This window comes from Pseudophryne corroboree, chromosome 7, assembly GCF_028390025.1.
Source record: "Pseudophryne corroboree isolate aPseCor3 chromosome 7, aPseCor3.hap2, whole genome shotgun sequence".
NCBI classification, from domain to species: Eukaryota; Metazoa; Chordata; class Amphibia; order Anura; family Myobatrachidae; genus Pseudophryne; species Pseudophryne corroboree.
In genome coordinates, this window is record NC_086450.1 from 236634773 (window position 1) to 236654226 (window position 19454).

The 19454-nt window shown below is 49.7% G+C and overlaps 1 long non-coding RNA gene across 1 annotated transcript in view; it reads left to right on the plus strand.

The window, feature by feature from the left end:
* Positions 1 to 19454, plus strand: part of LOC134945026 (uncharacterized) — a 488035-nt gene that overhangs the window by 382900 nt on the left and 85681 nt on the right. The window lies entirely within an intron of this gene.

The window sequence follows — 19454 nt, forward strand, 5'->3', positions numbered from 1 at the left end:
CACACTCATACTGAGACACACACTCATACTGGGACACGCACACTGAGGCGCACACACTCATACTGAGACACGCACACTGACACACTGAGGCGCACACGCTCATACTGAGACACGCACACTGACACTCACACTGAGGCACACACACTCATACTGAGACACGCACACTGACACTCACACTAAGGCGCACACACTCATACTGAGACACGCACACTGACACTTACACTGAGGCACTCGCACTTTTACTGAGACACACAGACACACTGAGGCACACACACATTACCACAGTAGGTACCTCCAGGCTGGAGGTGCCAGCTCACACTGCAGGTGCCAGTGTCAGCAAAGTAGCAGTCAGATCGCAGGAGACTTGGCACAGTCAGGGGCGTGGCTTAATCACGGATATGTGACCACGCCCCTTTTTATAAAAAGAACCCCTCACCATCAAGCAGCAGGCTCCAAAGCCAGCCCGACACTAGCTGGTGTACAGTGCCCCCCCCCCCCCCCCCTTCCACTACTACTCCCTGCAGCCCTGTCACGGGGGGAGGAGGGGGGGTCTCTGGTGATCTGTGGGTGTGAGCTGCCCCCCTTCCCACGTTACTTTAATTTACTCACCCCCCCTCACCTGGGTCCTGGCCTGGGCATATGTGCCTTCCGCAGAGGTGTCAGTGCTGCTCCCTGGGAGAGAGCAGTGGAGGAAGGGAGTTAGCGCCGCCCGCTGCATAAAGCACTCCCAGCTCTCTGCACCTGGCTCTCGCGGTGCTGTCTTCTGCTCTCCCCCCTTCTCCATGTACCGCTGCAAGAACAGTGCTGTGAGTAAGGAGGCAGGGAGGGGGGAGCCGCTCATAGTCAGCGCCGCATGCACTCTGTCTCCTCGGCATCCCGGCGCGCTGCAGCTGGAGCAGTGCCTGACGTGTCCCGCCGCCACTTCTCCACGCCGCGTCTATGTGATTGGACCAGCGGATCCAGCACTGGATCCGCTGTCCAATCACAGGTGCCTCGATAGCAGGGGCGTGCTTTCCCTGCTAGCGAGGCACTTGTATAAGTGCCGCTTTCCACTCTTTTTGTAATGGGCTTTTACAGCCCAGCACATGGCCCCGCCCCCCGCTTTGTCCCGTTCCCACTGGTTACAGGAGGCACTAGCTGTCAGTGCCTCCCAAATGTAGTACATGCGGACTACAATGATTATAATAATACAAAGAGGGTACATCTGACACAGGATATGTGTCTTATGTATATTCTTTGTATTATTTTAATCATTAGTGACAGGGGAGGCACTGCCTCCCCTGACTGCACGTCCCTGGCGCCACCCTCTGGGCACATGAGTGTGCTGCGTTTTATGTCCACCCAGTCGGTGGTGTCATCTAACGTCAGCATGCCTGGGCAATCCCCCTGGGGCCCAACCCTGGGTTAGTTTACCAGAATTTTTTGCCCGCTGGGATGCCTTCTTCACAGACTTTCCCGGTCATTCCCGTTTCCCGACAGCACGGTTTCTTCAGGTCCGCACCTCCGGCTGTTCCCCCATATTTTCTGCTTTCCCTCCTGGGCAAGTGGCGCCTCCACCATGGTCGTTTAATATGGTGAAGCCCCTAGGCCCCCCTGGGTATTTCGCCGCACCCCCATTTTACCAGCAGCCCAGTACCCCATTTCCTATGAACGGCGGTCCCTATGAGGCGGGGTGGCCACCTACTGTTTTTGGGCCCGGTCCGTGGGTGCCAATTTCTGACATGCCTACTAGCACATCCTAGCCTCCTCTCCCTGTCCCTGCGTTGCCTTTGCTGCCCCATCCCACTCCGCTTGCGGTTTCTCCGGCAGTGGTGGGTGTCCCGGTTGACGCCGCCACGGAACGCCAGGTGCTTAACCCTTTCTTCTCTCCCAGGTGTCTGGAGGTGGAGATCATAGGTCTCAGGAGTTGCTGCAGGTCCGTGGAGGGACTTGTATGGCCGGCCCGGACAGGGCTCCCCCGGCCGCGGAGGTCCTGGTTTCGGATGCAGGGTCTGCTGCGGGCACCAGTGCTGGACAAGGTGGCGTGGCAGGTGTTCCGTGTCGTTGCCAGCTTTGGATCCACCGGCTGGCACTTCCGCTGATGGTGAGCACGATGGTTCTGATTCCTCCTCTGTTGTCTCTTCTGAGTCTTCTGCTAGCAGCGGCCGGTCTGGCTCTCCCACGCTCCCACGCAAGATGGCTAGGCTGGTGGTTCGGGCAGTTAGGAAGGAACTGGGTGGCGCCAATCGCCTGCGGTAAGCCAAAAGCCCGTCCGAGGTGCCTGATTTCTTAGACATGATACATTGCGCTAACACGGCGGTCACTAGGGGTTTCAGGAAGAGTTTTAAAGATAGGATTAACAAGGATAAATTCTTGGACATCTTTACTATCACAGCGGAGATGAAGAAAGCTCATGCTGAGGCTAAGAAGGCAGGGGCCGCCAGTGAAAATTCCTTTCGTAACTATCAACAGTGGTTGCGTGGCTTCTTGATTTTTTCGGCCTGCCAGTTGAACACTAGGCCGGGGGAATACAAGAACGTCGTCAGGTATTTGTTTTTGGTTAACGAAACCCTCATACAGTAAAAGGGTTATGTATGGTGGCAGTACGATACCAAGTTCCGGGAAAAACACGATGGGACCAAGGTCATGCCTTTTGGTTGTAAGGATGTGAAGGTTTGGTTGGAGGTCACCAACCAGGACAGGCAACAGGTAGCAGCCCCTTTCAAAAAGGTTTTTACTGGTGGCAGGAGGGGTACAGGCTCCTTGGGTAAGGGGAAATGCTTCGCGTTTAATGACTCCAAGTGCGACAGGGGGGCAAAATGCAGTTTTCGCCACTCCTGTTGAATTTGCGGAGTGGGCCACCCTGCCAAGGACTGTAAGTCCATTCCCGGCGGCTGCCGCGCCAATCACGGGGACCCCGCCACTCAGTAAAGCCCTTCACCCACACTTGTGCCAGAACTGTCGAAATGGCTAGCGCGTTACCCCAATTCGGACAATTCCGTGTTTTTATTTGACGGTTTTCATTTCGGTTTTAAGTTACCCATCCTTGACTCAGTTTTGGTGGTGTCCCGCAGGAATTTACAGTCTGCTCTGGATTCGCCGCACGTGGTTAGACAGAAGGTGGACACGGAGGTGAAATTGGGCCGGATGTGCGGCCTCTTTTCCTGTGTACCCTTGCTCAACTTGTGCATCTCCCCTTTGGGGGTGGTGCCCAAGAAGGTCCCGGGCAAGTTCCGTCTGATCCAGCATTTGTCTTACCCACGCGGCGGTTCCGTTAATGACGCCGCGTGGGTTAATGACGCCATTCCTGCTGAGTACTGCATTATCAACTCTTCGACGAAACACTTGAGCTGGTTCAGGGATTTGGTGAGCGTGCCTTGCTGGCTAAGGTTGATATTGAGTCGGCTTTCCGGCTACTCCCTTTGCATCCCGGTTCATTTTGATTCATGGGTTTTAGGTTGGATGGGTCCTATTACATTGACAAGTGCCTGCCCATGGGGTGTTCTATTTCTTATGCCTATTTCGAGAAATTCAGTCGTTTTTTACACTGGTGCATACAGGAGAGCACGGGTCACACCGGTATTGCTCACTATTTAGACGATTCTCTCTTTATAGGCCCATGATATAGCGAGGTTTGCCTTCACGTATTACGGTCTGCGTCCGTGTTGTTTGAGAGGGTGGTCTTCAGTTTGCCGGCTGTCGGGATCCCGGCGCACAGTATACCGGCACCGGAATCCCGACAGCCGGCATACCGACACCTTTTTTTCCTCTTGGGGGTCCACGACCCCCCTGGAGGGAGAATAGATACCGTGGTGATCGTAGCGTGCCACCGTGCCCGCAGCGTGGCGAGTGCAGCAAGCTCGCAAGGGGCTCATTTGCGCTCGCTTAGCTGTCAGTATGCCGGCGGTCGGGATTCCGGCACCGGTATGCTGGCCACCGGGAGCCCGGCCGCCGGCATACCCTACTACACCTGTTTTAGAGTTTGGGTATTCCCATCACGGAGGACAAGACCGAGGGCCCTACGTGTTGCTTTTCTTATCTCGGTATCGAAATCGACACGGCTGTGGGTTGTTGTCGTATTCCCGACGATAAGATCTATAAGCTGTAGATTTTGATTGGGGATTGTTTGGGCAGGACCAGGGTCAGGCTCAGTCAGGTTCAGTCCCTTTTGGGTTCCTTCAATTTCGCCTGTAGGATCATACCGATGGGCAGGGTCTTTTGCCGGAAATTGGAGAGGGCCACTGCTGGAGTGTCCAGGCCACATCACACCATTCGCTTGTCCCGGGAAATTAAGGACGACCATCGAACCTGGGCGTAATTTTTAGAGCAGTTTAATCGGGAGTTGTTGTGGCAACCTTCCCCCTGTATCCAGCCCCCACCTGCAGCTCTTTACTATGTTGCGGGTTCCTCGGGTTTTGGTGCCTTTTTTCAGGGCGAGTGGTGTGTCGCTCCTTGGCCCCTGTCGTGAGTGGCGCGGGGTTTCACTTCGAATTTGCTGTTGTTTGAATTGTTCCCAATCATTGTGGTCGCCTCGATTGGCTAATCAGACGATCATTTTTTGGTGCGACAATTTGGGGGTGGTTAATGCAGTTAATAATCAACAGTCCTTCTCCCCTCAGGCTTTGCATTTGCTGTGCCATCTGGTTCTGATGTGCTTGCGATTTAACATTAGCTTCACGGCCAGGCATGTCCCCGGTGTTAACAACGATATCGCAGATGCTTTATCGCATTTCAACTTTTGGAGGTTTCGAGAGTTAGCCCCAGGAGCCTCGGCTCTCAATCTATCTTGTCCACATTTTGCCTGGCAGATTGTGGAACAGACAACAGACAAAGAGGAAGGGGGGTGCAAATCGCCACCCCAAATTCCCTTCCGCACACTGAAAATTACCTGTAACAATCCCTGAACCTATCTGGTAATAAAATTCGGAGAATTCGTCACAAATGTTTGCAAACACATGTTTAGCTGCTGGCCACTTCACGGCTTCTCTGATACAGCAGTCCTAACCTACATAATAGCAGTGCCCACATAGGGCCATGTAATTTGTCACAGTACGCCTCATGATAAAGGCTATTACTAAAATACTTCCAGACAGAGAGCTAACTTACCCGGGAGCCACCCCCAGGATCTCCCATTGGCACTACAAGGAACAGCATGCCTTCCAAATGCTGCTCCCATTCAATGCCTCATGCACACAAGCAGACAAACAATTTGGAAGCTGCTCAATCATACCTGGAGGTAATTATATATCAGGTGCTGGAAGGGAACAGGCCTGAGGGTGTTGGCCGTGAAGTCCTTGGCGTCTTCTACCTTGCGGGCCTTCTCGGCAGCCTGGAGGGATTGGGAATCCTACCAGACTTCTGACTTGGTTGCTGGTAAGTCTGTTGAGGATTGCTTCCTTGCGTACGTGTGGGGCCATTACTCTAAGTCTAGAGATGCTGTGTCTAAATCTATCGCGGGTATATCCTTTCACGCTAGGTTGCTAGGGACAATTAACCCCACGAGGTCGTTCATCCTAGATAAGGTGCTGAGAGGGTGTGCCAAGGAGACCCCTTTGGTTGCTGACACTCGCAGGCCCGTTGACCTGTGTCTGTTGCGCGAATTGTTGGCTGCGCTTTCTGCGGTGACAGGAAACAAGTTGGAGGCATCTCTGTTTCAAGTGGCCTTCTTTTGGTCTTTTTTGCTGTTTTTGCTGTTTTTCGGATTGGTGAACTGGTGGCCGTTTCCTCGGACACTGGACTTCTCTTTAAGGACATGGTATGCCGGGACGGGCTGGTCCTGTGTAAGATTGCCAGGTCCAAGACGGATCAGCTGGGATGGGGCAAGTGGGTGTCGCTGAAGGCATTCCCTGAGGCCGCCTTATGCCCCGTGTGTTTGTCGGAGGCCTATTTGCCCACCAGGCCAGTGGCCGGTTCTCACTTTTTGCTGCACTGGAAATGTTTGCCTCTTACTCGTTTCCAGTTGAATGCCGTTTTTTAGAGTTGTTGGAAGGATTTAGGGCTTGATGTGGCGGACTATGTCACGCATTCCTTTCGGGTTGGGGTGGCTACATGGGCCGCCACCAGCGGGCTTCCCCCGTCAGCCATACAAGACATGGGTCGGTGGAAGTCCGCTGCTTATAAGTAGAGATGTACGGCGGGCACTTTTCGTGTTTTGTGTTTTTGTTTTGGTTCTAAAATTCCATTTTCATGTTTTGGTTTTGGCTTGGTTTTGCCAAAACCACCCTTTCATGTTTTGGTTCTGGTTTTGGTTTTGGATCTGGATGATTTAAAAAAAAAAAAAACATAAAAACAGCTAAAATCACAGAATTTAGGGGTAATTTTGCTCCTACAGTATTATTAACCTCAATAACAACCATTTCCACTCATTTCCAGTCTATTCTGAACACCTCACACCTCACAATATTGTTTTTAGGCCTAAAAGTTGCACCAAGGTGGCTGTATGACTAAGCTAAGCGACACAAGTGTGTGGCACAAACACCTGGCCCATCTAGGAGTGGCACTGCAGTGGCAGACTGGATGGCAGATTTAAAAAATAGGCCCCAAACAGCACATGATGCAAAGAAGAAAAAGAGGTGCAATGAGGTAGTGTTAGGGTCTCCTGCTCTGTGCTGCCACGTCGTCATGGCAACCGGGAGACAAGTGCTAGTGGAGTAACCTGAGCGTAGCTGATACTCCGGTTCGGGTCTTTTGCTGTGCACGGCAGGGGATCCGGTGCTGGTTTTTGTGCTCACGGTCTGTGAGGTCTGAGTGGGGCGTGGACAGCACCTGCTATTTAAACCCTCTTCTCAGGTTAGGCAGATGCTGCTGAATCTTTGTTGGTTAGTCAGTTCCTGAAAGCTAGCTAGTACTGTGTAAACTTTGTATTTGTTTGTTGCTTACTGCAAATAGGCCTTGGGATTTGGTATTACACTCTGCCAATCCAGACCTAGCAGTAAGACTGGAGTCAGTTGTTTAACCTGCTGGGGTTCTTTTGCTACTCTGTGAACCTAGCAAGTTTGCGGCTGTATTCTCAGACTTGCCTGCCAAAATCCTTTCTCACTGTGCAAGGTGTTCAGGTGTCAGTTTAGTGGCAGTAAGCTGAACCAGTGCACTGCAAGTGAGGACTAGGATTGTGGAGACTCTCCTTGTGTCTATTATTCCATCTCTGACCAAGGAGTTTACTGCCACACCCGTTGGTAACCCTTTAGGGTTTTTGCTGTTGCCCTTAGCAACAGCATTTCGGGTTCTCTACGTATTAAATCACTACATCTCGCTTCTTTCCATCTGAGCATTCCTAATACTAGGGAGACACCCAGTTTCTTAGCCTTTGGGCTTCTCTGTCCATTTTGTGTTTATTTTGTTACCCTATCACCTTCTGTGTATGTAATGTCATATTCCCCAGTCTGTCTGTGAGTTCATTTGTTTTGCATCCCTCACCGTTCAGACACCAGTACATTCCTGCTGGCACTGGTGTGCATAACATATTCAGCAGCCTAATACTCCTGTTGAAATTTTGTGGGAATATGGAGCATACCCCTCAAAATACTTTGCAACAGGTGGTCGATCAGGTGCAGGTCCTGACTCGACAATGTAATGATTTGTCCATTAAAATGCACACCTCGCAGGCCGCTGGCGGAGCTCCCGCAGCAGCAGTACCTTCAGGGGTTAAGGAGCCGAAAGTAAATCTCCCGGATCGTTTTTCTGGAGATCGCTCGCAGTTCTTTTGTTTCAAGGAGAGCTGCAAGCTATATTTCCAGCTTAGGCCTCAGTCTTCTGGGTCGGAGATTCAGCGGGTGGGCATAGTGATTTCCTTGCTACAAGGAGAACCACAGGTCTGGGCATATGGGTTGCAGCCTGACTGTCCGTCGCTTAAAAGTGTTGATGCTTTTTTTACGGCACTGGGCATGTTGTATGATGACCCTGACAAGACGGCCTCAGCCGAGGCTCAGATTTCGATCCTTAAGCAAGGGCGAAGGCCAGTTGAGGTTTATTGTACGGAGTTTCGGAGGTTGGCCCATGATACCCAGTGGAATGACCCAGTCCTGAGACACCAGTACCGAAGAGGTCTTTCTAACCAGTTAAAAGACCAACTGGTACAATATCCCTTGCCTGATAGCTTGGATCAGCTCATGCAGTTATCCATTCGGGTGGATAGACGGCTGAGAGAGCGCAGGCTTGAAAGGGAGACCGAGGTTTCCTTCTTTCCCAAGGGAACCTCAGACTCTGAGGAATTTTCCGAGGAGCCTATGCAGATTGGGGCGACCCGCCTCTCCTCGCGTGAGAAGACGCGGAGGAGACAGCAGGGGTTATGTTTGTACTGTGGGAATAAAGGTCATGTGGTAGTATCATGCCCAGAAAAGCCGGAAAACTTCAGGGCCTGAGGGTGATGGGAAATATCCTGTCAGGTCAGAAGTCGGAATTTCCCAAGAAGACTTTTATCATTCCGGTGACCTTGAAGATCCTCGGTCAAACTGTCAAGACTGAGGCCTTTGTGGACAGTGGGGCCGACGGGGTTTTTATGGACCGCCAATTCGCCCTGAAACACTCTGTTCCCTTAGTACCCTTGGCATCGGAAATTGAGATTTGTGGGTTAAACGGGGAACCATTATCCCAGGGTAAAATTACCTCTTGCACTAGCCAGATTTCTTTGTTTATTGGAGCCACACACTCTGAAAAATTGTCCTTTTATGTGACTGTCTGTACTTTTGCCCCATTGGTGTTGGGGTTACCCTGGTTAAGGGCCCACAATCCTCAATTTGACTGGGTCTCTGGGGAGATTCTTAGTTGGGGTACTGATTGTTTCAGGAGTTGCTTGAGCCTTCCAGTCAGGCTTTCGCAGCTAAGTTTGCCAGGATTGCCAGGATGTTATGCAGATTTTGCGGACGTGTTCTCCAAAAGAGTTGCAGAGGTACTACCTCCCCATCGCCCCTATGACTGTGCCATTGATTTGTTGCCGAATGCTAAGCTTCCCAAGAGCAGGTTGTACTCCCTGTCACGTCCTGAGACTCAGGCTATGGCAGAGTACATTCAGGAGAACTTGGCTAAGGGATTTATCAGACCTTCACAGTCTCCAGTTGGGTCGGGGTTCTTCTTCGTGGGTAAAAAGGACGGTTCGTTGCGACCCTGCATCGACTTCAGGGAATTGAACCGTATCACGATTAAAAACTCATACCCACTGCCTCTCATTTCGGTCTTGTTTGACCAGCTTCGTACTGCCACCATTTTTTCTAAGATTGACCTACGCGGTGCGTCCAATCTAATCCGAATAAGAGAGGGGGATGAATGGAAGACTGCCTTTAATACCCACTCAGGGCATTATGAATATTTGGTGATGCCTTTTGGGCTCTGTAATGCCCCGGCAGTCTTCCAGGACTTCATGAACGATATGCTCAGGGAATATTTGGATAGATTCTTAGTTGTATACTTAGACTATAGTCCTTAGTCTGCCCTGTTCCACTTGTCCACATGTCCATGGTTACGTGGACACTGGATACAACCGCATTATGTAGGACACTGGAGACTCTTTTTCTGATGTCTGTGTACATTCTCAGTATCGCCTGCCTAGAGAAGTGGAACCTAGATGGGATTTGATACCGGGGACACACTATCTCCATTAAATCTCTAAGTGCCACTGAACTAATGGTGGATACCGGATGCACCTCTAACACCAACATAGCTGTCAAGGCCTCAGTTATCCACTTTGCAAAAGGATGACTGCTGTCATATTTCATCTTCCTCACAAAGGAATGTTGGACAGTCAATTGATTACTAGAAGTAGTACAAGTGGTCTTCCGACTCCCAGCAGCAACAACAGCAGCAGCAGCAGGCGTAACACTCAAGGATCCTACGGAGGAATCACGGTTAGGAGAGGACTCCTCAGTCTTGACAGTGACATGGCCTGCAGGACTACGGACGTTCCTGACTGAGGAGGAAGTTGACATTGAGGGAGTTGGTGGTGTGGCTTGCAGGAGCTTGGGTACAGGCGGAAGAAGGGATTTAGGTGTCAGCGGACTGCTTACGCTCTTACCCAAAGTTTCACAACTTGACACTGACTTCTGATGAATGCGCAACAGGTGACGTATAAGGGAGGATGTTCCTAGGTGGTCAACATTCTTACCCCTACTTATTACAGATTGACAGAAGCAACAGAGGGCTTGACACCTGTTGTCCGGATTTGTGGAGAAATAATTCCACACCGAAGAGGTGGCTTTTTTGGTAGTCTGCCCAGGCATCACAATGGGCTTCTTCAGCCCATGGACAACAGGTGTCTCCCCCGGTGCCTGATTTAAACAAACCACATCACCATCAGAATCCTCATCGTCAACTTCCTCCTTAGCGCCAGCAACACCCATATCCTCATCCTGGTGTACTTCAACAGTGACATCTTCAATTTCAATATCAGGAACTGGATTGTGGGTGCTCCTTCCAGCACTTGCACGGGGATGTGCAAATGGTGGAAGGAGCCACCTCTTCCCATCCAGTGTTGGGAAGGTCAGGCATCTCAACCGCCAACACACTTGGACTCTCCTTGGCGATTTGTGATACCATTTCAGAGCGCACAGTTCTTTTCTGTGCTCTTTCCAGCTTAACTCTTTTAATTTTTCTAGCGGGAGGATGAGGGCTTCCATTGTCATGTGAAGCTGAACCACTAGCCATGAACATAGGCCAGGGCCTCAGCCGTTCCTTGCCACTTCATGTCATAAATGGCATATTAGCAAGTTTACGTTTCTCCTCAGATGATTTACATTTCTTTTTTTGGTTCTTTTTACTGAACTTTGGCTTTTTGGATTTTACATGCCCTCTACTATCACATTGGGCATCGGCCTTGGCAGATGACGTTGATGGCATTTCATCGTCTATGCAATGGCTAGTAGCAGCAGCTTCAGCACTAGGAGGAAGTGGTTCTTCTTGACAGTGGCGTAAGTTCGCCCCAGTCGCCCGGAGGCATGATAAAATGTTGGTGCCCCCCCCTATACATATTGGAATATATATATATATATATATATATATATATATACACATATATATGAAGAAGTGGCACTCACGGGACATGATTGATAAAAATAAGACTCAGAACACGGCTGTCTCAGATGAAAGATACACACACCATGCCTCATTCAATTACACACACACACAAACACACACACACACCTGGGGCAAACGCAGGATTTTTAGGGGGGAAGGGGGGGTTCCAGAATATATTTGATATATAGATATATCTATATATATCTATATATATCTATATATATATATATATATATACATGTGTGTGTGTACACTGAATTCCGCCCCCATGCAGTCCCGACAGTCGGAATGCCGACTAACAGGGACTATTTCCACTCATGTGTGTCCATGCCACCCATAGAGTGGGAATATAGCGAATGCAGGATGATGGCAGCAAAGGAAGAGGCTGACTGTTAATATGGGCTGAAATCTCAGTGACAGGAGAAGCAGGGAGCCAGCCGGAATGATAGCTGGGTATGAGGAGAGGAGAAGATGGTTACTACCTGTCAGCCACTGGCGTTCTGTCTTCTCTGTCCTGTCTGAGCAGCGCTCTGGACTCGTGCTGGGACGCGGCTCCGTCTCTCGCCTTCTCCCTCTGTGGTGTGGAGGTTGTTTGACTGCCACTCCAGTTCCCGCTCCAGGCACCTTCAGCTGGCAGGGTCTCGCCCAAACTACACTTGCCGCCGGGTCCTCTCTTGACCTGGTGCGGCACCCGCTGCCTCAGTTCTCACAGCAGCGCATTTCTTTCCGGGCACAGCCGCGAGTCTATTGCCGCCTGGAGCTCTCCCTCTCCACTGCTGTACACTGCTCCGTCTGCCGCCTGAGAGGAGATGTGCGCTGTATTCAAGCAGACACAGCTGCCGGAGCTGCTCAATTAAAAAAGAAAAAGCTAATATAGGTCAGCTTCACTGATATATCGGTGGGCAGGGGGGGTTTCTGGGTCTTCGGAAACCCCCCCTGGGTGCGCGTATGCGCACGCACACACACACACACACACACACACACACATGCCTTTCACTTACACACATGCCTATTTCAATTACGTACACACACACACCTCTTTCAATTACACAGTTACACACCCACAATTACACACACACATGCCTCTTTCACTTAAACAGACACACACATGCCTCTTTCAACTACACACACAATTACACACACACACACACACACACACACACCACGCCTCATTTAATTACACACACAAATTGCACACACACACACACACACACACACACACACACATCTCTTTCACTTAAACACACAACTTTCGTTAAAAAACACACACACACACACACACACACACACACACCTCCCTTAAAAACATCAACACACATAAACACAGTCAGTGCTGCCAATATTTATTAAAGATACCCCCAGTAATCATCCCCCATACACACACATACACCACACACCACACATACACAGTGCAGCAGCATGAGGCAGATGGTGCCAGTGCCTACCTGCGGCTAGCAGCAGAACGGGGGAAGAGAGATCTTCAGCCGGCCAGCTCTGTTTGAAGTGCTGGAAGCAGCTGTGTGCTGGAGCTCCCCCTAGCTGCAGCCAGCTGCCAGCACGTCTCTGTGGATACGAGGAGGCAGCTGCTGCAGCAGTGTTACTCATGACACTGACACCACTCCTCCATCCACATTCGGCGCAGCGGCGATGGACTGTCGGGCAGTGGGAGGCAATGGAGGACAGGTGCCCCCTTGAGGTCAGGAGCCCGGCGGCAGCCGACTCCACTGCCTCCCACAGTTCCGCCACTGCTTCTTGATCTTTCCCTATTTTCTCCTCAACATTTTTGTTCTCCATTTTTTGGGGGGAGTTATATGAGACAATATGCGGCACAGGAATGACTGGAATTTCTGATGATACAGGACACTACCAGTGGTCTGCTGCAGCACAACAGGTTGTTGTTAGAATTATCATACTGCAGCAGTGGACATATAGCAGCAGCGTATATCATCACTGGAATTACTGATGAGACAGGACACTACCACTGGTCTGATGCAGCACAACAGGTTGTTGTTATAATTATTATACGGGAGCAGTGGACATATAGCAGCAGCATATATCGTCACTGGAATTACTGATGAGACAGGACACTACCACTGGTCTGATGCAGCACAACAGGTTGTTGTTATAATTATTATACTCCAGCAGTGGACATATAGCAGCAGCATATATCGTCACTGGAATTATTGATGAGACAGGACACTACCACTGGTCTGATGCAGCACAACAGGTTGTTGTTATAATTATTATACTGCAGCAGTGGACATATAACATCAGCGTATATCGTCACTGGAATTACTGATGAGACAGGACACTACCACTGGTCTGATGCAGCACAACAGGTTGTTGTTATAATTATTATACGGGAGCAGTGGACATATAGCAGCAGCATATATCGTCACTGGAATTACTGATGAGACAGGACACTACCACTGGTCTGCACAACACAGCACCACTTTATACAGCTACACTGGATATATGGCAGCAGAGAACACCAACACTGTGACTGGCTGGACTAATTCAGCACAATACACAGGACTGGTAATGTTTTTATTTGAAATATTGTAACCTTCTTACATTTTATTTACACATTTACAAATTTACAATAAATAAATGAAATTAAAAAAAGAACAACAATCGCAAACAAATTTTCCCATTTGTTCCTACCACTTCTCCCCTGTTTGACATATTTCCAAATTCCATCTTTCCCTTCAATTTTCCCCTTAAGTCTAACAACTTCCTTAAGAACCTTCTTGTCCTGAGACTAGCCTCCTCCTCTTCCTCCTTACTCCCCCCTCACCTGTTCTTGAGCCCATGCATACCACTCTCACACTTCCTTTCATTCCCAACCACCACCTATCACTCCACTCTCAAACCACTCACCCTCTCACCTACCACCCCATACACTCTACTTTCTCCCAGGACAATCCAACATTTATTGAGGAGTCAATAACAAATCTAGGTAGCTCTTCCAGTGTACGCAGCCATTTAAAACCAAACCAAATCTCAAAATTCTATTTCAACTAAAAAGTGAGATAGTTATAGAAAAGTTTCTACCAGTACCTGGAGGCTGAAAATTTTCCATCACCCACTAAGGGGGCTTCAGCCGGCGCCACAAGTGGGACCAACTGGTGACATCCAATCTCTCCTCCTCCATTTCCATCATCCGCTTCACCTCGTGTAGTATTAAGCCCTCCACCACTTCGCAGGGAAGGATTTTATTTCTCAATGAAACCTGACACTGTGCATTCCATAAGTGATACCTGACAGCTAAACTTATCATAAAAATTGTGCATAAATCAAATTCTTCATACCCTTTGAATGCCCCATATGCCCATCCCTGGTAATCCAAACCAGAAAGACAAGGTATTCCTAGAGCGCTTGACACTCTTTTGCAAATGTTTATATTAAAAGGATACTGAAGCAAGAAATGGTCCATACTCTCCTCCTGACCTTGACACTCCTCCCGTGGACAATCACGATCATTGGATCTTCTAAACTTCAGGATCCCCCTAACATAGAGCTTCCCTTGGAATGAGAACCAGGCGATGTCCCTAAATTTCAACGGGATCCTCTGAGAATTTATCAGAGAAATCCCTTCTGAACATACAGTTTCTGGGCAATCCTTCAGGGCCAATGGGACATGGAAGTGAGTTTGCAAGACCCTCTTCCCCAACTCCTTCCTACTGAGATCTCTTAACTCCCCCACTCCCAAGCCCCATCGCCCAATCACTTTCAAGCACTGGATCACATAGATCGGGAGGTAGCCTCTTCTAGGCTTGTCTGCACAACACAGCACCACTTTATACAGCTACCCTGGATATATGGCAGCAGAGAACACCAACACTGTGACTGGCTGGACTGATGCAGCACGATACACTGACTACACTGGACTGTTCTACACAACACAGCACCACTTATACAGCTACACTGGATATATGGCAGCAGAGAACACCAACACTGTGACTGGCTGGACTGATGCAGCACAATACACTGAGTGACTACACTGGACTGGACTGAGCAGCACAACACTTGCCACCCCACTTTCCCGCCCCAACACACAGACACTGAACACTGAGGACGCATCCTCTCTATAAACTCTCCGAGACTGGAGTGAAAATGGGCGCGACGTGCGGCTCCTTATATGGAGTCCAAATCCAGCAAGAATCCGACAGCGGGATGATGACGTTTTGCCGCGTTCGGGTTTCCGAGTCAGGCGGAAAAATCTGAGCCGGACTCGGATCCAGGTTCGGAAGGCAAAGTTCGGTAGGGTTCGGTTATCTGAGAACCGAACCCGCTCATCTCTATTTATAAGTCTTATGTTCGTGTTGACAAGTTGTGAAGTTGTGCCAAAAACTTAGTTTGTCCGCCAGTTTTGGAACGGTTAGCATTCCAGAACTAGGGGCATGAAGGATTTTTATTTTTTTTACATTTCCTCCGTTCATGGACTAATTACAATTGGCTGTTCTACAGGTCCACCGGAGGTTTTTTCAAAGTTTTCGTCTTTACATGGGTCTGTTTTATCTCGTTATGTTTTTATTGTGTCATTTCTTGTCATGCATGCTAACAATTAGGGTATTTTCTCTTTCAGCTCGTAATTTTCATCTTCCCAGGTTTGGGTAGTGGGCCATTCCTACATTTTTAGCTGCTAGGGCCACTGAAGTGTTAGGTGTTCGCATGGTGCGGTGGCTGGGTGTTAGGGGTTTACGGTGGTCTGGGTTGTTGTCGTTGCTTTTTGACAAGGAGTGGTGCTAGGGTCGTCCAGACATTGTTATTGTTCACCAGGGCCGTAACTAGGTGTGTGCCAATGGTGCCTTGCCCACAGCGCAAATGCACTGAGGGCGCAACATCTAGCAGCACACCGCACGGCCGCTGGTACACTGACACTCACTCCCGTCAACTGCCGCCGCTGCCAGGGAGCACTGCCACTGCCGCTAGCTTCAAGTTCTTATTAAAGTAAGCCGCGGATGCCTGCGGCCTGAGGCCAGTACGGAGGAAGATTTCCAGCACTAGAAGAGGAGGGGGGATCCTCCCCTCCCCGCCCCTGGCTCCTCCCATTTGAGACCTAGAGCAGCCGCCGTGGACGAGTGATCGCTGTGACAGATCCCCCGGCGGTGCCCGGCGCTGCTGCTGCCGCAGCCAGCTTCAAGTTATCATTAAAGTATGCCGCGGATGGCCGCGGCCTGAGGCCAGAACGGAGGAAGATTTCCAGCGCTTGAAGAGGAGGGGGGGATCCTCTCCTCCCCGCCCTTGGCTCCTTCCATTTGAGATCTGCAGCCGCCAAGGAAGAGAGATCGCGGTGTTAGATCCCCGGCGTGCTGTGACATCATCTGTGAGCCAGGTCACCATATTCTCCAGCCCACCCCAGAAAAACAGGTAGCTGGGCTGGCAAATTGGGGAGGATCTCTCTGACTGCTGTGTGTGCTGACTCTTTCGTTTCTTTAGTTGTGATTTCTAAGTCCCTAACAGTGCCACCTCACACACACTCTCATTCTCTCTTTACCCCTCCCCCCGACTCTACTGCTGTAATGTGTAAAAATGGAGACAGCTGCTGCACTGTGTAAAGAGGGGACTCTGCTGCCATTATATGCAAAAATGGGGACTCTGCTGCGATAACGTGTAAAAAGGGGACTCTGCTGTCGTAATGTGTAAAAAGGGGACTCTGCTGCCGTAATGTGTAAAAATAGGGACTGCTTCCGTATTGTGTAAAGAGGGGACTCTGCTGCCGTAATGTGTAAAAATGGGGACTCTGCTGTTGTAACATGTAAAAAGGGGGACTTTGCTGGCATAATGTGTAAAAAGGGGACTCTGCAGCCGTAATGTGTAAAAATAGGGACTGCTGCTGTAACGTGTAAAAAGGGGGACTCTGCTTCCGTGATGTGTAAAAAGGTGACTCTGTCATAATGTGTACAAGGGGGATTCTGCTGCCGTAATGTGCAAAAAAGGGGACTCTGCTGCCGTAATGTGTAAAAAGGGGGACTTTTCTGCAGTAATGTGTAAAGATTGGGGCTACTGCCGTAATGTGTAATAAGGGGGACTCTGCTGCCATAATGTGCAAAAGAGGGAACTCTGCCTGCCGTAATGTGTAAAAAGGGGGACTGGCTGCCGTAATGTGTAAAAGGGGCTCTACCTGGTGTAATAGCGCTACTGTGCAGCGTAATTTATATAATGGAGACTACTGTGCACCGTAGTATGAATTGGTATTATTTTGTGGCCACGCCCCTTCCCCATGAAGCCATGCCCCTATTTATTTTTTGCGCACCTACGGCGCGCACTGCCTCTATCTTGCATAGGGGGGCGCCAATGCCGTTTCTTGCACACAGCGCTAAAATGCCTAGTTACAGCACTGTTGTTCACCTCAGAGGTAATGACATTGGGCTGAGGAAAGGTATTGATTTGACGCTTCAGGTTAGGGAAGATTTGGTTCTCTTGCGGTCCCGGTGGCCCGATGTTTGTGTGGTGTGGTCTGACATTGTTCCTAGAACGCATTGGAGGGGTTCCATCAGCTGTGTAGAAGTTGATAAGGCCCGTAAGAAGGTTCATTTTGCAGTTTTGAAGTTTGTTAGGGCTAACGGTGGTTTTGCTGTTTGGCACCCTTTGCTGGATAATCCTTTGTATTTTAGGCGGGACAGGGTCCATTTGTCTGAGGCAGGTTTAGAGGTTTTTCTTCGGATTGTTTTTCTGTTTGGAGTAGTTTTGGTGTGTAGTTTTCTTGGTGCTGGATGGCGGGCTGCGGTCCTGTTAGGCCATTTATCAATGGGGTTAGAACCTGGCAGTGGCGGGAAGATGCTTTTGACCAGCTGCCACATGAGGCATAAATGGTCTTTGTGGGGCACCTACTTTTTCCAAGGACGGCTAGTGAGTTCTGCCCGTACGGGGGGAAGATGGGCATTTTCGTAGAAAATAGTCACGCTATGCCTGTTATGCACACCAGTGCCTGCAGGAAAGTACTGGTGTCAGAACTGTTATGCACTCCAGTGCCTGCAGGAATGTACTGGTGTTTGAACTGTTATGCAAAACAAATGGACTCACAGACAGACTGGGGAATATGACATAACGTACACAGAAGGTGATAGGGTAACAAAATACACACAAAGTGAACAGAGAAGCTCAGAGGCTAAGGAACTGGGTATCTCCCTTGTATTAGAACTGCTCAGATGGGAAAAGCAAGATGTTGTGTTTTAATACGTAGAGAACCCGAAATGCTGTTGCTAAGGGCAACAGCAAAACCCTAAAGGGTTACCAACGGGTGTGGCAGTAAACTCCTTGGTCAGAGATGGAATGATAGACACAAGGAGAGTCTCCACAATCCTAATTCTCACTTGCAGTGCACAGGTTCAGCTTACTGCCACTAAACTGACCCCTGACACCTAGCACAGTGAGACAGGATTAGACAGGCAAGTCTTAGAATACAGCCGCAAACTTGCTAAGTTCACAGAGTAGTAACAGAACCCCAGCAAGCTAAACGACTGACTCCAATCTTACTGCTAGGTCTGGATTGGCAGAGTGTAATACCAAATCCCCAGGCCTATTTGCAGTAAGCAACAACAAATACAAAGCTACACAGTACTGGTTAACTTTCAGGAACTGACTAACCAACAAAGATTCAGCAGCATCTGCTTACCCTGAGAAGAGGCCTTATAAAGCAGGTGCTGTCCACGCCCCACTCAGACCTCACAGACTGTGAGCACAAAAACCAGCACCGGATCCCCTGCCGTGCACAGAGCCTATAACCACTGCACAGCAAAAGACCCGAACCGGAGTATCAGCTGCGCTCAGGTTACTCCGCTAGCACTTGTCTCCCGGTTGCCATGACGACGTGGCAGCACAGGGCAGGAGACCCTAACAGTACCCCCCCTCTGACGAGGGGTCAAAGAACCCCTACCACCGGGTTTATCGGGGAACTGCGAGAAGAAAGAGCGTATCAGTCTGGGGGCATGAAGATCACAACTGCACACCCACGACCGCTCCTCCGGGCCATACCCCTTCCAGTGCACCAAAAATGACAGCCGACCCCGAACCACCTTGGAGTCAAGAATCCTTTCAACAACAAACTCCCTCTGGCCACGTATCAGAAGAGGGGAAGGTCTTCCACTGGAAGAAGGATTACTAATCGCCCGTTTTAAAAGGGAACAATGAAATGTTTTATTGATACCCAAAGAACAGGGCAGATCTAACTGAAATGCCACCGGATTGATAACCCTGGTGATCTTATAAGGGCCGATGAACCGGGGGCCTAACTTATGAGATGGCTGTCTCAACTTCAAATTCTTGGTAGACAACCAGACGAAGTCTCCTAATTTGAAGCTGCAGGGTCTTTTCCGCTTATCAAAAACCCTTTTGGTCACTAATGACACAGACACAAGGGCTTTCTTCACTTTCCGCCAAATACCTCTAAGGACCGAAACCACAGAGGAACCACCAGGCGTGGAGTCCAGGGGTCAAAAGAATTGGCCTTAGGATGATGCCCATAC